This window comes from Elaeis guineensis, chromosome 5, assembly GCF_000442705.2.
Source record: "Elaeis guineensis isolate ETL-2024a chromosome 5, EG11, whole genome shotgun sequence".
In the NCBI taxonomy this organism is placed as follows: domain Eukaryota; kingdom Viridiplantae; phylum Streptophyta; class Magnoliopsida; order Arecales; family Arecaceae; genus Elaeis; species Elaeis guineensis.
In genome coordinates, this window is record NC_025997.2 from 108037338 (window position 1) to 108061281 (window position 23944).

Genomic DNA, 23944 nt, shown 5'->3' on the forward strand with positions numbered 1-23944 from the left:
CCGTGTGTCCCACTCATCGTGGCAGACGGCTGATGACTGACAGAATCATTATTACACCATACCTGAAGCAACGCTCCAGTGAAAATTTTGAAAAAAATCTTTTCGGATCGCCTCGATTTGAAAAGACTCAAGCACCGACGTGCCGAACGTCAAAATATCTGAAAACAATCGAGTACGAAAATCAAAAGGGATAACTTCGGCTGTGAAAATTTCTCTGTACTTTCTTCATTCGAAACCCGAACTCGGAAGTAGGAGAACTAATGTTGGGTATAAAATAACCCCAGTCGAAGTTCGTAAGAGGCCAACCCTCCCAGGACTCTTCCGGCTTCCGACCTTGTGCGGTATCTTTCTGAACTCCTCCGACCGTCCAAGCTTTCACAGTACCATCCGAGCTCCTCCAGCAGTCGACCTTCCACAGTGTCCTCCAGATTCCTCCAACGGATGAACTCCTATCATACCCTCCGAATTTCTCCAATAATAAGCTCCTTCAGTCGTCTATCGGACTGCTCCAAATGCTCTTTGGACTTCACTATTAGTCGATTTTCTACAGTGATCGACTACTCTCCGAATCTCTTCTAGACTTTCTCCTGTCACGATCGAATTTACTCTGAGCTTCTTCCGAACTTCGTCAATGTCCAGGCTTCTCCAGCAGCAGGACTTCTACAGTAACCAGACTCCATTCAAGTTTCTACAGTGGTTGACCATCTTCCGAATTTCATCCGAGCTTCTACAGTAAGCAAATTTCGTCTGAACTTCTATTGCAAGCGGACTTCATCCGAGTTTCTACGGTAAGTGGACTTCGTCCGAGCTTCTACAATAAGCGGTCTCCATCCAGGCTTCCACGATAATCAATCTCCATCCAAGCTTCTACAATAAGCGGCCTCCTTCCGGACTCCTACAAGAATCGGACTCCATCCGAACTTCTACAGCGGATGGATTCCAGACAAACTTCTACAATGGATGGGCTCTAGCAGTTGGATTTCTACAGTGATCGACTGTCTCCGATGTCTTCCATACCTCTCCAGCCATCAACCTTCAACAGTGCCAACCGGACTTCAACAGTGCCAACCAGACCCCTCCAACGGACAAATTTCCTCTGGACCCCTCCAGTGGTCGACCTTCCACAGTGTCCTCCAGACTCCTCCAGCGAACGAACTTCCACAACGCCTTCCGAACTCTTCTATCGGTCAACCTTCTATAGCGCTTTCCAAATTTTGCTATCGATCGACCTTCTGTCGGATTCCTCATGCAACCGGACCTCTCCAGCAGACAGTCTTCAGACAAGCTTCTACATCAGACAAATTTCAAACGGACTTCTCTAGCAATCAGACTCCAGTCAAATTTTTTCAACAGAAAGTTTCCATCCGAACTTCTACAGCAGATGACTTCCATCTGCAGCATCAACGCCTAAGGTACCCAACAACAATTAACCCACCAGCAACCTCGAAAACATTTGAGCTTCTCTTAGATTGCTGAGACAGAGAGCTATTCCGCTCCACCAGACGTCCCAATCGAGCTTCAGCCATCCAGCCCGAACTCTCCGGCAAGTCGCGACAACGGACACCACTCCACTCTCTGTAACAAACTCCACGTGGCCCCACCACTCTCTGGCAAGTCGCGACAATGGATACCACTACTCTCCGTAACAAACTCCATGTGGCCCCGAATGGCCCACTATCAGGCAGTTATGGACGTCGCTGTCAATCGGTTACGCTCTCCCATCTATAAAAGAGACCCCCAAGATACTTCTCCTCTAAGCTCTAAGCACTATCTCTAAACTTTGCTAAAATTTTATTCGAGTGCTCCATTTTTGTTGAAGCAGAGTACTGACTTAAGCGTCGGAGGGTCTTGTCGGAGCACCCCCAACTCCGGTTTAGACTTTCCTTTCAGGTCCCAGCGGCGGTCGTGATCCCCTCGACTCCAGCTTCATCCAACATCGGCGGAATTCTGCACCAACACTTTATATTTATCTTTAATGCTAGATGTGACATTTAATGGCCTCTACCATTCACCTTCACCTTGGACTTGAAATAAGATCCTATAGATTCTTCAAATTAGTTTAGCATGTAGGTCTTACGTCTACAGTGAAGGTAACAAAGTTATAGAAAACCACATACATCTACCTTCGTAGTGTAATATCTGATCCTAAAAATCAAGACTTTCAAGTTTTGGCCCATCAAACCCCACAGAAAAAAAAATGAACGAAGACTCCCAACGGGAGTCTTCTTCTTCCTCCTTTTGCCCGACTAGAATAAGGACTCCTAGGGCAACTAGGAACCCTAGGAAGAGCCCTATAAAATCCTCCGTTCCTTATCCATAGCCAGCCACAACGAGCACCAGATCTCCCCTCTTATTTTTCTTGATTTTTTCCATTGAAGTCGTGGATGTCCTCATCGTGTTCATCTCAAATTCTCATCGGAGACCTTATCAGAGTCAGAGGTAAGCCCCAGCCCTCTTTTCTCTCTGACTTTTTCTCCTTTCCATGGCTTTGTGCACCTTCGCTAGCCATCAGAATCATCAAAAATCCTCAAAACATTATGATCCTATTTTGCTCTGTTCGATCGAGCATTCTCTCTCTTTTTTTCTGTTGGGAATAGTGTCCCAAAGCCAATCGTCAGCCTATTGATGGTTGTGCTTATTTTTATATTTATACATGAATTATGAATTAATAAAAATTATTTTGACATCTTTCATCACAAAATGTTTCATCTTCTAATGAACTCCTATGTTGTGGTGAAGTCCTTAGGACTATTTAGACTCGACAAAGGAGGATTTATAGTTTAATCTTTAAATCTGTTCGCGACCAAATGATACGTTGTTACCAAAGACGACAACGTTTATCAAGCATAGGTCGTTGTGTGCCATATAGGTTGGTTGTCCTCTTAACCAATGAGTGTGGAGACACTGGTATGGCATACAGGTGAGATGTAAGGATACATCTGCACTGAATGTGACTGACTCCGGAGCTATTTCTACTGTCAAGATTTGCTCTGATAGAATATGGGTATAAATATCTCTCCGACCTGAGACCGCCACGGTGACTTGCAAGCAACTCACTACACTTAGGCACTGGACTACCTGAATTTTTAATTCTGTGACGGAAGGCTGCTGGGTGTAGTCAAGTACTTGACTTGTCGGTGCATGTGTCAAGATGGGATTGACCACTCCAGTTTAGGAGCTATGTATAGTTGTGTTTCAATTTAGCAAAATCTTGGCTAGGGTAGTCTTTGTGAGGAGTCACAGAACTGTTTGAGTTAAGCACGATTCGGATGATCTGATCAGGATTGACAGTTTAACCCTGAGTCGTCCTAAACACAGGGGTCAAAAGGATGAATTATACAGTAACCATATTCATGTAGGTTCTGAGTGTTGTGATTGTGACTCTTCGACCTATCCGGATGTCGGGTATCATTGCTAGATGGTCACTTTAATTAGTACAGAAATTGATTCCTATACTACCGGCTTAGGTTCGAACCTGCGGGGTCACACACATTAGAGGTTCCAATCTGATCTGATGGCTGATGTAGAATCCTACATGTTTGGGACTCAGTGATCGAGAATCAGGATTCTCTGATCATGAGTTTCACACATTATGGGTACCGGGGTCAAGAGTCCCACTGGTTGGGATTTTTCGATCAGGGTTACATATCGATGAATTCTGATGCCGATTGCCCATCGGATTTGGACTCAGTATTTATGAGAGGTTTAATTAGTGATTTGATCGCTAATTAACTCAATTTGATTGAGTAATTTTTTTTTTTTTGATCAAGTCCAATTGAATTGGATTCAGTTGGGTTTGACCCGATTAGGTTAAGAGTTGACCTAATCGTCGAGATGGTTTGGTCCCTGATTTGATCAGGGGTTGGGCTTAATCAATTTCTGATTTGATTAGGATTTTATTGAGCCTAATTAAGCCTAATTTAGTTGGGTTTAAATTAGTCTAATTGGACCTAACTTATTTGGTTCAATTAGGTTGGTTTAAATAATTAAACCACCTTGACCCAATCTCCATGTGCCACCTCACTTCCATTGCAACCATTTGAATTCATGAGAAGGAACTTCTCATGATTTTTTTTCTCACACTAAGCCCTCTCCATACCCCACTTTAATATGCCAAATGAATGGATAAGGATGATTGGTTGGCCATTCAAATTCAAAATAGAGTTTGAATTTGAATGGGCAATCAATCTTTGCACCTTATCCCTTTTTTTATGCCCCATTTATTACATGAGAAAAAGGTTTCTCATGAAATCACTCCATGCACAATTTAAGCCATGCCTCATGCCTTTAGTGGATAAGGGATGAGTTGGTATCCATTTGAATTTAAAATTTGATTTGAATTCAAATGTGCAATTACTCATCTTTATCCTTTCTTTTGGATAAGATGTTTGACGTTGTTATAAAAAGAGGAGAAGAGTGGGGCGTGCAAGAAGAAGTTTTTTTGGAGAAAAATTTTGGGGTGTGAGAAAGTCTTGTGCGTGAGAAGAAAGTCCATATCCTTCCAAGAGAAAAAGAAAGAAAAGAAAGAAAAGTGGGTGCAAGGTTTCCGATGAGTTTCCTAGAGTTTTAGCTTGGAGTTCGGGAAGTGAGAAAGTGAGCTACGAGTATCGTGAGCCCACAAAATCTCAGAGAGATCTTCAACATCTTCTCAAACATATCTGTTAATGATCTGAAGCATCCAAAGAATCGACAGACATTGATCGAAGGAGTTCGATCAGCATCGACCGTCAAAAGGGCTCTACAATGAGCTAGCACTCGTGAGGAGTCGATCAGACCGAGAGCTTCGTATGGATGATCTACAGAGGCCAGACACACTGTGTGGCTGCATCACGATGATCAGACTCTCTCAACGGTGATCAGATTACGGTGATCTACTACCCGCACAAAAGTATTATGTTCTGAACATATTACAGTAAAGTGTTTACTGTTCGAATTTGAATTTCAAATTTAAATGAATGCATGCTATATATCATATTTAGATCCTAGTGTAGAATAAATTCATATTAATTAATTAGATTAATTAATATTTTTTCACTATAAAATCATAATTTTGAAAAAGTTTTAAAATTATCATTTTACCCCTGCACTGAATTTCCCCATAAATGGTATCAGAGCGGGTTTTTAGATATGATATATATATTTGCATGCATAGATTAAGTTGTAATCTAAAAGTTTAAATTTGAAATTTAAAATTCAAAATTTGAAATTTAAATTTTGAAAGTTGTTCGAAATTCAAATTTCAAAATTTTAAAATTCAAAATTTGAAATTAAAATTTAAAATTTGAAAGTTGTTTGAAATTCAAAATTCAAAATTTTGAAATTCAAAATTTAAATTTTGAATTTTGAAATTTGAAATTTGAAATTCAAAATTCAAAAATTTGAAATTCAAAATTTAAAATTCAAAATTTGAAATTCAAAATTTGAAATTCAAAAATTTGAAATTTGAAATTTGAAATTTAAAATTTAAAATTTAAAATTTAAAATTTAAAATTTGAAATTTAAATTTTGAAATTGGTATATTTAGATATACTTGATCCAAGTAGCAAGTAATTGAATTGGGTTGGTTGCCATGGCCGTCCGATCATAGGAGAAAAACAGGGTTTAAAGGCCCTCTCCTTCCATTCGATGGAGTCTCTTATGGCGGTAGGGATGTCACTGTAATTATATCCCATACAGACGAAGCAGCGAAAAGAATTAATTGTAAAGGTTCAATTCTGAAATTTATCATGAATATGTTAGATTAGATCTAAAGGAATATTCATGATTTATTTTGATTGAGTTATTTTCTGTTATGTAATTAGCAATAGGATTGCTATTTATAAAATATGCTAATCTATTTGTAAAATGAGTCAACATATTTGGTGAACAGAAAATAAAACCTTTCAAATTTGAAAATTATTTTCGAAATGCCAAATCCTGACCCATCAGTCCAAATACTTAATTAAAAGAATTAAGTGTTGTCTAGTAGGTCTAGAATTGTGAATTAAGACCTAAGATAATTGCATAAACTTGTGGGTCAATGGGTTAGATGGATTAGGTCCATAATTGGGTTAGACCTAAGGTTAGCTTAAAGAAATAGACTAATTTAGAGTAATTGGTCAAATCTAATCAAAAGTTGAATTAGATTAGGTCAAGGATACTCTAGACTCAACTCCAATAGTTGTTGTTAAATGGGTCCATGTCTTTAACTAGATCAAGATTGACTTAATTCATGGCTACGCGGTGGAACCCTATTTACTAAGTTGATCAAATTAAAACTAATGAACCGATTGGTGTCTAAGATAAGTTTGGCAGTTTGACCAGTGGTTTTTAAGCGGGAGCTACTCGCAGTGATTTGATCTCTGACGAGTTAATGGCTTATCCCCACCACTGATCTCACTTACCTGGCCAACCTGGTGAATTAGGTTTTGATTAGATCACTTGGTGATTAGGGCTCACCCATATCATTAGGTAAATCAGTTTGACTGATTTAGATGCCCCTAATGCCAGCTTTAATTAAATCTTTTTTAATCTGACTTGGTGAAGTCAGTGGGAGGATTGAAATTAGCTGGATATTTTCTTCTCATCTATCCTTTAATAAAATCCTCAAAAATTATTAGGTCCCTAAAAATGATTAAGTTATATTGATAACTAAGTCATAGCCTCCCATTAAGTGAGTGATAATGAGTCCATTAGTTTAATAATCATTGGAGGCCCAAAGGTCTGGTGCTTATTGACTAATGAAATTATCATTCATAATATGATAATTTGGTTTGAGTCTTTCTGATGGTGATCAGGTTAGCCGGCCAAAGTCGGGTCTGATCATTTATTGGTTCGATTCACTAAATCAAATCATGTTAATGGTTGGACCTAACCAGATCTTTTCAGTGGAGGCCAAAGCCTACTGATTAAGTTCTGGGGCAAAATCAATTACTAGAAGTTGTTTAGAGAAACAACTGGTTATGAACCTACCCATAGATGCACATGGGTTGACCAACCAAAGTTGGGCTCGTGTGTAGTCTGTGTAGATTCTAGTACCCACTAAGGAATTAAAGTAATTCCTCGAATTGGAGGTTGAGGCTACTAGTTCATAAAAATACTGGGAGAAACTTTAGACTAAAGTCCAAGTCTTTAGTATTTATAATTTATGTACTAATAGAGGTCTGGTTTTTCTTTATGCAGCTATGGCTACTACCCTGTCCCTCCGGTCATTATTAGATAATGACAAGCTCATGGGACCTAATTACGATAGCTGGTATCGAAAATTAAAAATCATCCTTGAGCATGAGTGGATCCTTTATGTAGTAACGGATCCGGCACCTGAGGAGCCAGCCCCGAACGTTAGAGGGATGGTCCGAGACACTTATCAGAAGTGGCTCAACGACCGCACCACCGTTCGGTGTATTATGCTGGCGGCAATGAATGATGAGTTCAGCCACAGGTTCGAGAATGCCCAACCACAGGAGATGCTTCAAATGTTGAATGACTCCTTTGGCATGCCTGACGATGTTGAAAGGCACAAAACTAGTTGTGCCATTTTCAATGCTCGGATGAGGAATGGAGCCTCAATCACTGATCATGTACTGTACATGATCGAAATGATTGAGCGCCTAAGTAAACTGGGCTTTCCCCTGCATGAGCAGCTCGGTAAGGATGCGATCCTTAATTCATTACCCAAGTCCTTCCTCCCCTTTTTACTCATTTTCGGATGACAAAGCCTGCAGTGAACTACCACGGCTTGTTGGCGTTGCTGCAAAACTTTGAGAAGGATCACCAGCTCCATAAGGAGTCAGTGAATGTTGTGGGAGGGTTTTCTTCTGGTCGTCGACCCTTTAAGAAAGGGAAGAAGAAGAACAAGAAGAAGAAGAATAAGAAGGTGCAGCTGCATGCTGGGACGTCTGCACAGGGTCAGACCAAAAATGCAAGCCCGACTAGAGCCAGGTGGAGTGCTTCTTTTGCAAGAAGCAGGGGCACTGAAAGAGGAACTGTCCTCTATACATTGCCTCCCTGGACCCGAACAGGCCGAAGAAGAAGCAAGGTACTTATATGATAACACCTTGCAACTTTTTTATTTGTGATACTACTGCCTGGATATTGGATACCGGAAGCTCTTATCATATTTGCAATTCGATGCAGGGTCTGCAGGTTAGTAGGAGATTTGATGAAGGCGATAGATTCCTGAATGTTGGAGATGGAAGCAAAATTTCAGTTCTAGCATTAGGAATCATAAACCTTGTAATCAATTCTTGAAATATAATTCTAAGTGAATGTCACTATTGTCTAAGCTTTTTATTAAATATTATTTCTGTAGGCCTTTTGGCCATGAACGGTTATCAATTTTTAATAAAAGAAAATATTTGCAATATCATTTTGAATAGTATTATAATGTTTGTTGGACAACTTAATAATGGAATTTACTTTCTATCACAACCTGTTAATGTGGTTCAAACCTTCGGTAAATGCCCTAGAATAGATAATGTGTCAGAAGTCTACCTTTGACACTGTAGGTTAGGTCATATCAATAAGAACAGGATAAACAGGTTGGCTCAAGAAGGAATTCTTGAAGTAGGTGATTGTGAATCACTTCCAACCTGTGAGTCCTGTCTTCTTGGTAAAATGACCAAATCACCTTTTACTGAAAAAGATGAGCGAGCCAGTGAACTCTTGGGTTTGGTACATTCTGATGTATGTGGACCCATGAGCTCAAGTGCAAGAGGTAGATATTTTTACTTCATAACCTTCACAGACGACCTATCGAGGTATGGGTATATCTATTTAATGAAGCATAAATCGGAGTCGTTTGAAATATTCAAACTATTCTGAAATAAGGTAGAAAAATAAATTGAAAAGTGTATTAAAACTCTTCGATCTGATCGAGGAGGTGAATACCTTTCCAATGATTTTCTGACATACCTTGGGGAGATGGGATTCTCTCTCAGTGGACTCCTCTTGGAACACTACAACATAATGGTGTATCTGAAAGGAAGAATCGGACTTTGTTGGACATGGTTCGATCCATGATGGGGTTTGCTGGTCTGTCGATCTCCCTCTGGGGATATGCGCTCGAATCGGCTTGTTACCTTCTAAATAGAGTTTCGAGTAAGTCTGTAACCAAAATGCCATATGAGATATGGATAGGACGTAAGCCAGTACTCTCGCACCTTAGGGTTTGGGGGTGTCCGGCTTATGTTAAACGTTTAATTACGGACAAGCTTGGACCTAGGTCTGACAAGTGTAATTTTATAACGTACCCAAAAGAGACCAAAGGGTATTACTTCTACCTAGCTGATGAGCAAAAAGTATTTGTCAGCCTTAAGGCAATCTTTTTGAAAAAGAGTTCCTTGGTGAAGGGACTGTTGCCTCTAAGATCAAACTTGACGAAGTTCGACAGGTGAAAAAATTGACACAAGTTGCTGAACCTGAACCAAATTTGGTTAGATCAGATCCGGAGCCCATTGTTCAAGCACCCTTAAGGCGATCTGGTAGAGTACCACGTCAACCAGACAGATACTATGGTTTCTTGATCCGGAACGACGATCCTATCGAACTTGATGAAAATGATGAGGATCCGATCACCTACATGGATGCAATGTAGAGACCCGACTCTGAGAAATGGCTGGAGGCCATGAAATCCAAAATGGGGTCCATGAAGGTCAACGATGTGTGGACATTGATTGACCCACTCGAAAGAGTAAAACCCATAGGGTGTAAGTGGGTCTTCAAGAGGAAGAGAGGCGCAGACGGAAAGGTGGAAACCTATAAAATCCGTCTGGTTGCCAAGAGATATCGTCAACGTTATGGTATAGAATATGACGAGACGTTTTCTCCTGTGGCAATGCTCAAATCCATTTAGATTTGCTTGCGATAGCTGCCCATCTGGACTATGAAATCTGGCAGATGGATGTGAAGACAGCTTTCCTAAACGGAGAGCTGGATGAAGAGGTGTATATGATACAACCTAAAGGATTCACATCCACAGATGAGTCTAAGGTGTGCAGGCTACAGAGGTCCATTTATGGATTTAAGCAGGCATCACAGAGTTGGAACATACGTTTTGATAAGACGATCAAGATATATGGCTTCGTTAAGAACGGAGAAGAGCCCTGCATTTATAAGTGAGCTAATGGTCCAGTAGTAGTATTTCTTGTATTGTATGTGGATGACATTCTCTTAATCGAGAATGATGTCTCTGCATTACAGAAAATAAAGATTTGGCTGTCGTCACAGTTCTCCATGAAGGATCTGGGAAAAACTTCCTACATCCTAGGGATGAGGATCTATAGGGATAGATCTAAAAGATTGCTTGATTTATCTCAGTCCACGTACATTGATACTATGCAGAAGAGATTCAGCATGGAGAATTTCAAGAAAGGCTATCTTCCGATAGGCCATGGAATTTTTCTCTCGAAGAGGGATTGTCCGACAACACCTCAAGAGAGAGAGCGTATGGGTAGGATTCCATATGCTTCGGCAGTGGGATCTATCATGTACGCCATGACATGTACACGACCAGATGTGGCATACTCACTAGGGGTAGTGAGTAGATACCAATCTGATCCTGGGGAGAATCACTGGAAGGTTGTTAAAACCATCCTGAAGTATTCAAGAAATACTAAGGACCAGTGGCTTGTTTATAGTGAATCGGACTTGAGACTTATAGGGTTTACAGACTCTAGTTTTCAGTCTGATCACGATGACAGCAAAAGTGTGTCGGAATTTATTTTTACCAATAATGGTGGGGCTATCTGCTGGAAAAGTTTTAAGTAGCATATAGTGGCTGATTCAGTTTGCGAGGCGGAGTATGTCGCCGCATCAGATGCTGCCAAAGAAGTGGTGTGGCTAAGAAAATTCATCACCGAGCTCAGAGTAGCACCCTCCCTTGTTGGTCCAGTTCTGCTCTACTGTGATAGTTCTGGAGCCATTGCTCAAGCGAAGGAACCAAAGGCACACCAGCGGACGAAGCATATTCTGCGCCACTACCATCTCATCCGAAAAATTATGGATCGAGGTGACGTCGATCTTCAGAAGATCGACGGAAAAAAGAACCTGGCTGACCCACTCACTAAAGCCATTGCGGTGAAGGAGTTTGACAACTACAAGTCGAAGATGGGTTTAGATACTGCACCGATTGGCTTTAGGCCAAGTGGGAGATTGTTGGGAATAGTATCCCAAAGCCAATCGTCAGCCTGTTGATGGTTGTGCTCATTTTTGTATTTGTACATGAATTATAAATTAATAAAAATTATTTTGACATCTTTCATCATAAAATATTTCATCTTCTAATGAACTCCTATGTTGTGGTAAAGTCCTTAGGATTATTTAGACTCGACAAAGGAGGATTTATTGTTTAGTCCTTAAATCTGTTCGCGATCAAATGATACGTTGTTACCAAGGACGACAACGTTTATCAAGCATAAGTCATTGTGTACCATATAGGTTGGTTGTCCTCTTAACCAATGAGTGTGGAGACACTGGTATGGCATACAGGTGAGATGTAAGGATACATCTGCACTGAACGTGACCGACTCCTGAGCTATTTCTGCTGTCAAGATTTGCTCCGATGGAATATGGGTATAAATATCCCTTCGACCTGAGACCGCCACGGTGACTTGCAAGCAACTCACTGCACTTAGGCACTGGACTACCTGAATTTTTAATTCAGTGACGGAAGGCTGCTGGGTGTAGTCAAGTACTTGACTTGTCGGTGCGTGTGTCAAGATAGAATTGACCACTCCAGTTTAGGAGCTGTGTATAGTCGTGTTTCAATTTAGCAAAACCTTGGTCAGGGTAGTCTTTGTGAGGAGTCACAAGACTGTTTGAGTTGAGCACGATTCGGATGATCTGATCAGGGTTGACAGTTTAACCCTGAGTCATCCTAAACACGGGTCAAAAGGATGAATTATACAGTAACCATATTCATGTAGATTCTGAGTGTTACGATTGTGACTCTTCGATCTATCCGGATGTCGGGTACCATTGCTAGATGGTCACTTTGATTAGTACAGAAATTGGTTCCTGTGCTACCGGCCTAAGTTCGAACCTGCAGGGTCACACACATTAGAGGTTCCTATCTGATCTGATGGCTGATGTAGAATCCTACATGTTTGAGACTCAGTGATCGAGAATCAGGATTCTCTGATCACGAGTTTCACACATTATGGGTACCGGGGTCAAGAGTCCCACTGGTTGGAATTTTTCGATCAGGATTACATATCGATGAATTTTGATGCCTGATTGTCCATCGAATTTGGACTTAGTATTTATGAGAGGTTTAATTAGTGATTTGATCGCTAATTAACTCAATTTGATTGAGTAATTTTTTTTTTTAGATCAAGTCCAATTGAATTGGATTCAGTTGGGTTTGATCCGATTAGGTTAAGAGTTGACCTAATCGTCGAGATGGTTTGGTCCCTGATTTGATCAGGGGTTGGGCTTAATCAATTTCTAATTTGATTAAGATTTTATTGAGCCTAATTAAGCATAATTTAGTTGGGTTTAAATTAGTCTAATTGGACCTAACTTATTTGGTTCAATTTGGTTGGTTTAAATAATTAAACCACCTTGACCCAATCTCCATGCGCCACCTCACTTCCATTGCACCCATTTGAATTCATGAGAAGGAACTTCTCATGAATTTTTTTCTCACGCTAAGCCCTCTCCACGCCCCACTTTAATGTGCCAAATGAATGGATAAAGATGATTGGTTGGCCATTCAAATTTAAAATAAAGTTTGAATTTGAATGGGCAATCAATCTTTGCACCTTATCCCTTTTTTTACGCCCCATTTATTACATGAGAAAAATGTTTCTCATGAAATCACTCCATGCATAATTTAAGCCACGCCTCACGCCTTTAGTGGATAAGGGATGAGTTGATGTCTATTTGAATTTAAAATTTGATTTGAATTCAAATGTGTAATTACTCATCTTTATCCTTTCTTTTGGATAAGACGTTTGACGTTGTTATAAAAGGAGGAGAAGAGTGGGGCGTGCAAGAAGAAGTTTTTTTGGAAAAAATTTTGGGGTGTGAGGAAGTCTTGTGCATGAGAAGGAAGTCCATATCCTTCCAAGAGAAAAAGAAAGAAAAATGGGTGCAAGATTTTCGGTGAGTTTCTTAGAGTTTTAGCCTGGGGTTCGAGAAGTGAGAAAGTGAGCTACGAGTGTCGTGAGCCCACAAAATTTCAGAAAGATCTTCAACATCCTCTCAAGCACGTCTGTTAATGATCCGAAGCATCCAAAGAATCGACAGACATCGATCGAAAGAGTTCGATCAGCATCGACCGTCAAAAGGGCTCTACAACGAGCTAGCACTCGTGAGGAGTCGATCAGACCGGGAGCTTCGTGTGGATGATCCACAGAGGTCAGACATGCTGTGTGACTGCATCGCGATGATCAGACTCTCTTAACGATGATCAGATTATGGCGATCTACTACCCGCATAAAGGTATTGTGTTCTGAACACATTACAGTAAAGTGTTTACTGTTCGAATTTGAATTTCAAATTTAAATGAATGCATGCTATATATCATATTTAGATCTTAGTGTAGGATAAATTTATATTAATTAATTAGATTAATTAATATTTTTTTATTATAAAATTATAATTTTAAAAAAGTTTTAAAATTATCATTTTACCCCTGCACTGAATTTCTCCACATTTTCGACCACCAGCACTGCCGCCCATGACACCGCACCCATGAGCCATGATCCCCACCTTTCTACCTTCCTTCTCCAAATGTCATGGCCACCGGTGATCGGCCAATGACCAGAGAAATTCGTGAAAAGGGGACGGTCCCTTATTTTTCATTTTTCTTCTAAATTCTCACTGGTCGAACCTTGCCGCTGGCCATCTCTAGCTCCACCATCACCTTCACCTGTTGTCGGACCTTCGACTGTGCCGCTACACCTTGTCGAAGCACGAGCCACTGAGCCCCCCCCCCTCTCGTGTTCCTCTATTCGGCTAGGAAAAGAAAGAAGAAGAGGAAAGAAAGAAGAAAAGAAGAAGAGAAGAAAAAAAAATAAGAAAAAGAAGAAAAAAAGAGAGAAGATTTTCTCTCTCCTTTCTCCCCCTCTTTCTCCCTCTTTTCCTCTCTTCTCTCTCTTTTTCTCTCTCTACTTTCTCTCTCTAAAATTTCTCTCTTCTACTTTCTCTCTCTAAGAAGACCTATAGATCTCGTATCAGGCCATCTTTTCCTCTTCTAGAGATCCATGTTGACCTCAGCATCGGATTGGTTATCCAATCAATCACTTTCTGTTATTATTTAATTTTATTGAATTTATGGAATAAAAATTAATTTTGATTTAATATTTTAAATAGGATTATCTGATTCATTTATGGAAGACTAAAGATCTAGAGTGATCAAGATAAGTAGATCTTACGCTCCTTATTTATTTTCAAATGATCATATTTTTTATGCAAGTAAATTGATGTTGATGAAATCATATTTTTTATAAAATAAGTATTAGTATATGTGATATAAAAATATATATTTTATTATGAGCATTGATTCCATGAATGTGTTTTATGAAACTAGTATGATTATGAAATATGAATCTTATTATTTTTTTATCTATATATATGTATGTTTTAAGAAAAAAATATAATGATTTCAAAGGCTCTCAGATAGCTATGAACGAATCTCTTCAAGAAGGTCGACATCTGGAGCTAACATCTATAACAACACAGGCCCTACCAGCGAGTATAAAGTTGGTATACAAAATATGAACTTGTCGATTAAGAATACTGATTCTGTCATCGGTATAAAGTGACATAGCACGAATATCTGTGAGCATGATTTAGAAACATGACAAAAATAATTTACGAAATATGTTTATGAAATGTTTATAATTTATATATGCATGATTGGTTTATGACTTATTTTATTATATATTCTATGAAATACTTTATTTTATATTATTTATTATTTTTTAAATATTATATTTTCATAGAAAAACTGATGCTTGATCCGGTAAGAAAGCGCAAGTTCTACTTACTGGGCTAGTGTAGCTCATATTCTTTTTATTTTTTTTCTTATACAGAGGAATAAGGTTAGAACCGGTAAAGAAAATTCAGGCTTGGGAATCTGCAAAGCAAGCTTGAAAATTTTATAGCTGAAGTTTAATTATTTGATGATCACGAACTTATAGTAAATAATTATGAATTTTGAGATATGGATTTGTATTTGATTTTAGATTTAGAAGCTCTGAACCAATTTTGATTTAATTATTTGATGAATAATAGAACTGAATCTTTTATTTGTTGAGTTTTAGCTAATTATGATTGATTGACTTCGTATTATCATGGGCCCCATCCCTCGGTAGCATGGTTGTGGTATGTTTCGAATTTGGGATGTGACATTTTATGGTATCAGAGCCTAGGTTATGATTACTTGGGACTGTGGATTAAGTGACTAGGACATGATATAAGTAATATCAGAGCTTAGGTTATGATCAATAGAGACTATGACTTAAGTGGGATTTAAATATAAAGGTTATGATCACAAGAAATATGATGGAAGTAGCAGAAAGAATTCAAAGTCTGAATTTCAGATCAATAGGCATTATAATAAATTTTTTTTGCAAAAAATGGTATATGATGTGTATTAAAGAATTGGATGAATTATATTTTGAATTTCAATAAATAAGGCTTGACTTAAGTATGAGAGATGTTGACTCTGGAATAATGTTAAATTTTGGATAGAAAATGATGAACGACAGGGAGGACGAAACTCTTTTTTTAAGAGGGATAGAATGTGATAATCTGAATCTCAAAGTAGTCAAAAAGATAAAAAAAAAATTATTTTAGATAAGAAAGTTAGGATTGATAGAACCAGATCTAAGAGTATAGTACAGATAGTATGAAAAATAAGATTCCTATTGGTAAAAGAGTGAAGATATACTAAGTTTCGAGGATGAAACTTTTTTTAAGAGGGGTAGAACATAATATCCGATCCTAAAAATCAAGACCACCAAATTTTGGCCCATCAAAGCCCATAGAAAAAAAAAATTGAATAAAGACTCTCAATGGGAGTCTTCTTCTTCCTCCTCTTATCAGACTAGAACAAGGACTCCTAGGGAAACTAAGAACCCTAGGAAGAGCTCTATAAAATCCTCCTTTCCTCCTCCATAGCCGGCCATGATGAGCACTGGATCTTCCCTCTTATTTTTCTCAATTTTTCCTGTTGAAGCCGTGGATGTCCTCATCATGTTCGTCTCAAATTCTCATCGAAGACCTCACCAGAGTCAGAGGTAAGCCCCGACACACCTTCCTCTCTTTCTTTTCCTTCTTTCCATGGCTTCGTGCACCTTCGCCGGCCATCAAGATTGTCAAAAAATCCTTAAAACATTATGACCCTATTTTGCTCTGTTTGACCGAGCCTTCTCTCTCCATTTTTCGGCTACCAGCACCGTCGTCCATGGTGCTGCACCCATGAGCCATGATCCCCACCTTTCTACCTTCCTTCTCCGAAGGTCATGACTGTCGGTGATCGACCAATGACCGAAGAAATTCATGGAAAAGGGGTGGTCTCCTGTTTTCTATTTTTCTTCTAAATTCTCGTCAGTCGAACCTTGCCGTCGGCCATCTCTAGCTCCACCGCCACCTTCACCTACTATCGGACCTCCGATTGTACCGTTGCACCTCGTCGGAGCATGAGCCACCGAGCCCCCCCTCTTGTGTCCCTCTGTTCGGCCAGGAAAAGAAAGAAGAAGAGGAAAGAAAGAAGAAAAGAAGAAGAGAAGAAAAAAAAGAAGAAAAAAAGAAAAAAAAAGAGAATTTTCTCTCTCCTCTCTCCCTCTCTTTCTCTCTCTTTGCCTCTCTTCTCTCTCTTTCTCTCTCTAGAATTTCTCTCTCTATTTTCTCTGTCTAAAATTTCTCTCTTCTATTTTCTCTCTCTAAGAAGACCTATAGATCTCATATCAGGCCATCTTTTTCTCTTCTAGGGATCCATGTTAACCTCAGCGGGATGACTCCGAATCGATTAATGTCCGAGTGGTCTATCGGACTGGTCACTTAATTAACCACTTTCTGTTATTATTTAATTTTATTAAATTTATGAAATAAAAATTAATCCTGATTTAATATTTTAAATAAGATTATCTAATTCATTTAAGGAAGACTAAAAATTTAGAGTGATCGAGATAAGTGAATCTTACGCTTCTTATTTATTTTCAAATGATCATATTTTTCATGTAAATAAATTGATGTTGATGAAATCATATTTTTCATAAAATAAGGATCAACATATGTGATATGAAAAAGTATGTTTTATTATGAGTATTGATTCCATGAATGTATTTTATGAAAATAGCATAATTATAAAATATAAATTTTATTATTTTTTTATCTATGTATATGTGTATTTTAAGAAAAAAATATAATGATTTCAAAGACTCTCAGATAGCTATGAACGAATCTCTTCAGAAAGGTCGATATCCGGAGCTAGCATCCATAAGAACACAGGCCTTGCCAGCGGGTATAAAATTGACATACGAAACATAAACTTGTCGATTAAGAATATTGATTCTATCATGGGTATAAAGTGACCATAGCACGAATATCTGTGAGCATGATTTAGAAACATGACATGGACACATGAAAGAATGATTTACGAAATATATTTATGAAATATTCATGATTTATGCATGCATGATTGGTTTGTGACTTGTTTTATTATGTAATCTATGAAATATTTTATTTTATATTATTTATTATTTTTTAAATATTACATTATCATGAAAAAATTTATGCTTGATTATAAAATATAAATTTTATTATTTTTTTATCTATGTATATGTATATTTTAAGAAAAAAATATAATGATTTCAAAGGCCCTCAGATAGCTATGAACGAATCTCTTCAGAAAGGTCGATATCCGGAGCTAGCATCCATAAGAATACAGGCCTTGCCAGCGGGTATAAAATTGGCATATGAAACATAAACTTGTCGATTAAGAATATTGATCTTATCATGGGTATAAAGTGACCATAGCATGAATATCTGTGAGCATGATTTAGAAACATCACATGGACACATGAAAGAATGATTTACGAAACATATTTATGAAATATTCATGATTTATGCATGCATGATTGGTTTGTGACTTATTTTATTATGTATTCTATAAAATATTTTATTTTATATTATTTATTATTTTTTAAATATTACATTATCATGGAAGAATATAGGCTTGATTCGGTAAGGAACCGCAAGTTCTACTTACTGGGCTAGTGTAGCTCATATTCTTTTTATTTTTTTTTGTACAAAGGAATAAGGTTAGGACCGGTAAAGAAAATTCAGGCTTGGAGATCTGCGAAGCAAGCTTGAAAATTTTGTAGCTGAAGTTTAGTTATTTGGTGATCACAAACTTATAGTAAATAATTATGAATTTTGAGATATGGGTTTGTATTTGATTTTAGGTTTAGAACCTCTGAACCAATTTTGGTTTAATTATTTGATGAATAATGGAACTGAATCTTTTATTTGTTGAGTTTTAGCTGATTATGATTGATTGGCTTCATATTATCGTGGGCCCCATCCTTCAGTAGCATGATCGTATTATGTCTCAGATTTGAGGCGTGACATGTAGACCATTATTAATTATAAGAGCTAACATCTATGCTTAGGCTATGTTTGGATGCTACTAGATGATAAAAGTTTATCTAGCTAACTATAATAGCTCAAACCCTTTTAGACTCCTTGGACCTAGCCCAAAGTGATCAGAGCTTGATTACTAAACACGTGCGTGGATGGGAGGAAGAAGACTCCCATCAGGAGTCTTCTTCTCGATGGGAGTCTTCTTCTCTCCCAATTTCATCAAAATCAGGTCAGTTGGAGTCCAATTTAGATTAGAAAATCACGTCTATAAGAAGACCCTTCCCATCCCTCAGATCTTCATACTAATTATTTGAGAAATCACCCTAGATCACCTAGGAATTTCTCGAATCTTCTCTTGAGTTATCATCGGGAAGAGATCACCAATAATCTCCTCTAGCTCCATCAGACTAAGATAGCTTTCTTCTCCTTCCTTCTCTTTTCTTTTTCCTGGTCTTGCCCTCATCGTTGATGCTCGGATTGGTCCAGCAAGCCGCACGATTGGCTATCAAGTTAGCTTGAACAGGATGGTCCCTATTATCTTCTTTGCTTTGCCAACCATCATCGGCAATGGCCGTTGCCAGGACTGTAGCCTCACCACCTCAGGAGCTGCCATAGGTGATCGACCTCGGGTATTTCACCACCACCATTGGGAGAAGAAAGAAAAGGGCAGAGTATCCCCTTTTTTTTTTGGAAGAAAGATGAAGAGAGGGGTTGTTCTCTCTCTCTCTCTTCCCTCCTTTCTCTCTCTTCTCTAATTATTTTAATTAATTAATGATTGATTTACTTAATTATTTTTCTCTCTCTTAGATGGATTAGTAAAAGATTCTAGATAATTGATTTGACTTATTGGATCTCATTTTATAAAATTAATTTTATCATATAGGAGAACAATCCATCGGGCATGAGAACATCGAGTAGGATTTTAATTTTTAAATCATATTTTAGTGAGTTCTATTTGTCATCGACTGAGGTAAGAATCTCTGCATTAGATCATCAGTATAAATATTTGTTTATTGACTTGTTCCACTGGATTTGTACCATGAGATTTGATTTGCATGAAATGATATGTCTTTTGTGATTTTCAATATGAGTATTATTTATATTCATTGTACATAAACATAATGCCTAAGATATGTTATGTGGCATGAAATTTTAATCATGTTGAAACTTTGTAAGGATTTATCGATAAATTTGGAATCAAATTTGTCAAATTAATACATGAATAATCAAGTGAATAAAAAGAATTTTGGACTAACCTCATCATGTGATAGTCTCCATGGACTTATACATGGGATAACTGGCCAGGAACTTATGCCTCCACTGGTTCATGTATGGAGTCATTTCCTAAGAGGTATGAGGAACTTAAGGAGTCATTCCTGGATTGATTATTTGAACCCTAGTAAAATGCTCCACAACTTCATATTTTATGAAGGGAATGGTGGAGATTAAGTCATGTATTTAGGGTTATGAACTTTTGTAAGGGTATTTGATGGGTCATATTGTGTCCATATAATCCTTGTACCCAACCATTTGGGTATTTTCAAGAGATGAATAAAAAAAAATATTACTTAGTGTTCTCTTTTATCATCTCTTATTTCCATCTTAAATATAAAAAAGAGTGATCTAGTATTCTATTTTGCTTCCACTGTTATCAACAAGTCATCAAGTTAAAGTTATCTCGGAGCCAAGATGAAATAACTTTAACCACACTGCAACCTCTTATTTTTCTACCATTTTACTCTTGGATGGCTTTTTTCACCATTTCTTTATTGCCATGCATTGCTTTTTTACCATTTCTTTATTGCCATGACTTGCTTGTTGCAAGATGGCGTTAATAGTGGATAATGAGCGCCAACGATATATCTAATAATCTTATTCACTAGTTAAGGGATGAATATCGATGACTAATGTTGTCCATGAGATCATGCTTGCACATTCTGTATCCATGCACAGCCTTCGTGGCTAGAGCTGAACAAAATTCTATGGTATTGCAATATTAACACTACCAAAACATTAAAACGTTAATAAAAAACAAAAAAACCACGATTACAGTAAACTTGGGGATGTATTTTTGTTAGAATTTGACATCTCGAGATTTAGCCCACATTAAGCCCCTAGCGAGGTTCGCGATGAAAAATGGAGTCCAACGAAACTAAGATCACCCCAAACGGAGCTCGGATGGAGGAGATACGAGCTTTTGAAGTCGGCATGAAATCCGAGGCGGCAGAGGACCGCCGGCCCGTAGCCGCCGCCTCGGGCCAGTGGAGCGGCTGCAGGTGGCAGCGCATGGCCCAGGTAGGGCCAACGTGCAGGATGCGCGACCCAGGCGGGCGTGCGGCCCAGGCCGACGTGCGCAGGTCGGCCCAAGCCCAGGCGCCTTGCCTAGGCCCTGTACCCCAGTCCACCGTGGATCGGGTGGTTCACGGCTGGGTCTGTGGACCGCATGGGCGTTTCCCATGTATTTTATGCAGTCCACGATACTATTCTGTGGACCGATCACGATCGGACGGTCCAGGGAGTTCCCAATCTTGATCCGACAGTCTAGAGGCTTGATTTGGGTTGATTAAGGAATCTTAAACCTAATCTAAGTGGGTTTAAGCCTTATAAAAGGCTGGGAACAGTAAACAGAGGGTGGTGTGGTCTTCTGGTGGTCTAGTTTTGCCGCAAATGCGCCACTCGCCGTACGGAGCCGTATGGAACCCGAGAGAAGAGAGAGAGGCGGAAGCGCTGAGAGAGAAGGAGCAGGAGGCTCCTGGACAGCGGACGCCAAGCACTTCAGGGGGTCTTCCAAGAGAGAGAGCTTTTGTGAGGAAAACTTCTAGTGAGAGAGAAATTGGATGTACAAGGGTTGAGGATGAGATCTCCTCTTGTAAAATTTTTTTTTCATAGTGAAGTTTGCATGCCCCATGGAGGCGAGCCCTTTTGTGGCTGATCCACGTATTTTGATTGTTTCGTTTTGTTTCTTCTTTCTTCCTGCTGCATCGCGTGGTACTGAAAAAGTCTTGAGAGGTGGTGTCCTGACCAGATATTCACCCAACAAGTGGTATCAGAGCAAGGCTGTACAAAGATGCAGATTGCAGCGGTGGTGAGCAAGATTGAAGATGGAGAAGACAGGATCAATCAAGATGGAGATCAACAAATTTGATGGTAAGAGCAATTTCTCCTTGTGGCAGGCAAGGGTGAAGGACGTGCTCATCCAATAGGGGTTGATCGATGCTCTCTTATGCCATGAGAAGCCGACCACCATGGAGGTGCAGGATTGGAAACGACTACAGATGCAGGTGGTGAGTACCATCCGTATGTACCTGGTGGATGAGGTGGTGATCTATATGCTGAGCGAGACTTCTCCGACGGTGCTGTGGTCGAAGCTCGAGGAGTTGTACATAGCGAAGTCTCTCACCAACACTCTTTTCCTCTAGAGGCAGTTTTACCAATTGCGGATGACTAAGGGACAGAGCGTGCAGGAGCATCTCAGCCACTTTCAGAAGATCCTCACCGACTTCCTCAGCATTGGCGAGAATGTTAAGGAGAAGACTAGGGCACTGATTTTGCTGGCGTCGCTTCTCCCTTCGTACGAGTCCTTGGTGACTGCTCTTCTAGTGGGGAAGAGCACTATCAAGATAGACGAGGTCACCACGGCGATACTCCAGAACGAGGTTCTCAGGAGGGAGAACCCAGCTCCGAGCCCAGGTGGCGGTAGCTCAGCTTTGGTGGCTTCTGGAGGAGCAGAAAGCGGTAGACAGAGCGACAGGAGATCGCAACGAGGGCAGTCTAAGTCCAGGAGGGACTTGAGCAAAACCAGGTGTTACCGGTGTGAGGAGTTAGGGCATCTAGCCAAAGATTGTCCTCAACTCAAAAATCGGATGGTGGCTGCTGTAGCGACGGCTAGCAGCGATTCAGATGGAGATGTCTTGAAAATATCTGATGAGGTATCTACTTCTTTCCAGCAGTGGATATTAGCTGTATGGAGCCGTACGGAATCCGAGAGAAGAGAGAGAGGCGGAAGTGCTGAGAGAGAAGGAGCAGGAGGCTTCTGGATAGTGGACGTCAGGTACTTCAGAGGTTCAGAGGATCTTCCAATAGAGAGAGAGCTTTTGTGAGGAAAACTTCTAGTGAGAGAGAAATTGGGTGTACGAGGGTTGAGGATGAGATCTCCTCTTGTAAAATTTCTTTTTCATAGTGAAGTTTGCATATCCTGTGGAGGCGAGCCTTTTTGTGACTGATCCACATATTTTGATTGTTTTATTTTATTTCTTCTTTCTTTCTGCTGCATCACATGGTACTGAAAAGGTCTTGGGAGGTGGTGTCCTGATCAGACATCCACCCAATAATTTTTGGACAGCGGACGTCAGGTATTTCAGGGGTTCAGAGGGTCTTCCAAGAGAGAGAGCTTTTGTGAGGGAAACTTCTAGTGAGAGAGAAATTGGGTGTACGAGGGTTGAGGATGAGATCTCCTCTTGTAAATTTTTTTTTTCATAGTGAAGTTTGCATATCCTGTGGAGGCGAGCCCTTTTATGACTGATCTACGTATTTTGATTGTTTTGTTTTTGTTTCTTCTTTCTTTCTACTGCATCACGTGGTATTGAAAAGGTCTTGGGAGGTGGTGTCCTGACCAGACATCCACCCAATAATTTTTGGGTGGGGCAAAGTTGGGGCTGTGTTGTTTAGGTGGAAGAGATGCGGAAGAAGAAGGCAATTAACCACAGATAAGAGATATGTAAAATATGAGTTCTTATTTCTCGCATGAGCAATATACATGATATCCCAAGCAAGCAACTATCTAAAGGCTACCAAGATTCTTCGACAAACTAGCTTTTTACAGCCCTTCATTTGCCGAATACTTTGTTTAATTAGAACTCAAATAGTACATCAGAACAACTCATTATCTACCAATTAGTGACTTTTCAAGCTTTCAGCAACTGTGATTAATTTTAGAACATGACCTTTCTCCTGCCAGATGACCTATAACTTGTATTCCATTTGACTTGACGACTAGGATGACAAGTAGGAATTAATTACATGCAAACGGCTGTATGTTATATATCCAGCAAACGTGCACCATTTGTCTATCACATGTATTATCACCAAATCATGTAGGAATATACATATTAGTACAACCCCTCCAACCAGCAACTAAGCCTTGAAAACAACTAAACATAGAGATTAATAATTAGGAAGGTCACCATTTTTAACGCTAGCCCAGAATTCATAGTCTAGAAAACATAATCATGTAGGAAATTCCTCGAAAGTGTAGGAGGAGACTTCGGGATGTTAAGTTCCCAGAATTCATAGTCTAGAAAGGACAAGGGAAAGCGATGGGAGCGGCATGGATCGGGGTTGCATCTTGCGCGCAAAAGAAAGGCCCACCTTC